The sequence below is a fragment of the Pinus tabuliformis genome, chromosome 3_1, assembly GCF_031772625.1.
Source record: "Pinus tabuliformis cultivar Carrire ecotype Pingquan chromosome 3_1, CPIR1, whole genome shotgun sequence".
NCBI lineage: Eukaryota > Viridiplantae > Streptophyta > Pinopsida > Pinales > Pinaceae > Pinus > Pinus tabuliformis.
The window spans coordinates 381581227-381584787 of NC_142301.1; positions in this window are offsets into that span (position 1 = coordinate 381581227).

The following is a 3561-nucleotide window of genomic DNA, read 5'->3' on the forward strand; positions in this document are numbered from 1 at the left end:
TTGGAATGTGTGAAAATTGAATAAGGTAGATAGCAAGGTCAACACTACCAATCAAACACCTTTTCAAGATATTCTCAAGAACGTTGAAATGTGTGCAACTAAATATGGAGGCTAGCATTGTTAACATCACTACACAAACATCTTTTTCGACAATGAAATAAGCTTGTGTTATTTTCAGGAACATTGGAATGTCTACAAACTCAATATGGATAATATCAAGGTCAATACATTTACTGACAATGAAATTGAGGTGCATTGTTGTAGCGAACATTGGAATGGTTGAAAAGTCAATATGGAGGATATCCCCTTCAAAACCACCAACAATCTAATAAATAAGCAAGACATGCATGGCATAATCTCAAAAAAAATTGGAATAAGTGCAAACTCCATGTGGAAGATAGCAAAGTCAACACCACCAAGTAAGCACCTTTTTTTCGAATTGAAATCCACACGAGTAACCAGCACATGCATGGCACCATTTCGAAAACTTTGGAGTGGTTGCGAACTCAATATGGAATATAGAAAGGTCAACATCAACAAGTACATTTTCTATTAAATGTATGCAAACACAATCTCAACAACTTTAGGATAGATACAAACTCAATATGGAGGATATCAAGGTCAATGCCATTAAGAAAGCACATTTTACAACAATGAAATAGATAGAAGTAAGCAATATATGCATGGCACAATCTCAACAATTTTGAAATGTGTGCAAACGTAATATGGAGGATAGCAAGGTCAAACTCAATATAGAGGATAGCAAGGTTCCCTTCCAAAAATTCTAACAATATTGTGAAAATTTCCTCATAGGTTCAAACAAGTAATGAAGATCAACAAGCAAATAATTGTCCCAATGATAAGATCCACAATAACAAAAAGATGTTTTTTCAAGCTATGAGAAGGGAGCTATATAAATAAGGTCAACAACAAGATGAGGCATACCTTTCCGTTATGGAAATTTGTTATAGAACTAAACACAATATTGATTACGTGAATGTATCAAGGTATAATCTTATATGCAGAGTTTACACTCATTTATATATTCATGTTATGTATTTTTTTTAGATGGGGAACTAGCAACCTCCTTAGATATCTTGGGATATATGCAATAACCAACAAACCACATATATCATAAACTCATAGTTCATCCTTAGACCGAGACATCTAGAGACCACTAGAAATGGGATGTTAGTCTCCAATGAGATGCATATCCTTTAAGTGTTACTATGATAAGCCATGTCACAAGATGCATAAATTCTATGACATGTAATACATAACATGTAATCATATTTTTTTACTATGAAAATTGATTCTTTTAATGAGGAATATCTTACAAATTTTATATATTACTTTAATAAAGTGGGTCTTTGTAGTAATTATTTTTTTGTACAATTACGCTTTTGCATAATGTAAATATTAAAACGTTTTTTAATGATAAGTTAATTATATTTAAATTATTATTTTTGTCCATTTTACTTTATAATAAAAATAATGTTGATAATTATTTAAAATCAACATTCAACCATTTTAACATTAAATTTTATAATAATAATAAATTAATAATTATATATATATATATATATATATATATATATATATCCATCCATTTTTAATGCGTGACGACATTCGAACTTCATTGCCACAAAATAATTATATGTTATGCCAAATTGAATTAACGTATTTTAGAAATTTTGAATGGAGGGAGGCAAAACAAATTCCGTAAAGATTAGTTGTTATTACTATATCATAGTAAAAATTATAGAGATATGAAATATATAGAATTTGAGAGCATGAATTAATTTTATTAATAATGTTATATTAGTTAATAGTTGTTAAATGTTAATAGTAATTAATTTAAAATAAGTATTAATATATTTAATATATAATATAGGTTATGCTTTAAAGTTTTTAAATTCAAAAATTTAATTAAATTATAGTTTTATTTTGAATAATAAAACATAAACTAAATATGAAAATAATTAAAATAATATGGAAACTATTTTTAATTTTTGTGATTTTTTTTAATTATAAATTTTTTTAATTTGTAAATAAGTTATATTATGATATTGAGGGTCTATATTTTGTCTTATTAATATGACATGTTCAAAAAACTATTATTCATTTCATATGGAACTTGTTCATATAAAATTTTTATCTTTCGATTAATTAATTTAACTAAAAGTGAAGAAGGTAATAACCACTTTGAACATAAATCTTAGTCTTCGATTTCTATATACTACTATTAAAATTCTAGGATATTTTGTGAATACTACTGTTAAAATTCTAGGATATTTTGTGAAGGTTAAATATTTATCGTCCACCTTGTTATTCGCTACAATGTCCCAAGCTAAGGAGGAGATCGAAAGATGTAACTTCAAAACCACTTGCAGTTTAGCAGCTAGCCCTCCTAAACCAAAGAGGGATCTCTCTAAGGATTTCTTAGTCAATGACTAAAAAAGAAATAGGCTTTAGGCTAGATGTATAAGTTTTGTTTGAGTATTTGGGAATTTAAGGTTTTTTAGGTTGTTGGACCAGGGATGAGAGCAAACAATTAGGTAAAGGTGTTAAAGGTTTGCAATACCAGACATAGAGAGGAGCAAGATAACAATGTTTTGTGGTGAATTTAGGATTTTGGTCAATGTAGTGTAGGGTCTGAAAGCTTAAGAAAACATAATGAACATGTGTTATCACCAAAAAATTGATTATCTAACCTAATTTACTGAATGGATTGAAGTACACCATGTAAAACCAATTTTACCATAGTAAAATGGCTTTCACTGTGAGAAATTACCTAATAAACCACCTTTATTAAGTAATTTATAGTTAAACCTATGAAGAATAATTAAATAAATCATTATTTATTTGATTTTCTTCTAGGTATAATTAATTTAACCATCGATTTATTACTATTCCTTGTCAAATTTGACCCAATCATGAAAAATAAACAGATAAATCATTATTTATCTTATTTTTCTCTAAGAATAATTAATTAATCACTAGTTAATTATTATTCTTTGTTAAATTTGACTAAATCCCCTAGGAATAATTAAATAAATCATTATTTGTTTATTATTCATTAACTAATTCATTGAGATAATAAATAAATTATTTATTTATTTATTATTTCTAAATAAAAGTTTAAATACTTTTTCCCTCCTAAACAAATATAACAAAGTATTCCAAGTGGTAATTCCAAGAATGAGATCAATAATATTTTATTATTGCTCATTATTCGAGGATAACTCAATATTTTGTTATAAATATGAGGGTTTTCCATTCATTATTCACTTTTGATTATTTTCATTGTTGCACTCACTGTTGTAATTCTAATTATTTTCATTGTCGCACACCATATCTTTGTTGGGTTTATGCATTATAGAGGAGAGAGACTCTACAGAAGCTGAAAGTGTTTCAGGATACCCAAGAACCCATCCCATAGAGGGGGACTGGTAAAATATTTTTTGTTTCCTGCAAAGGTGTTATAATAAAATCATTATTTACATATCTGGTTTCCATTGGATGTTTTGAAGTTATTACTCTTTATTTCACTGTTTAAGT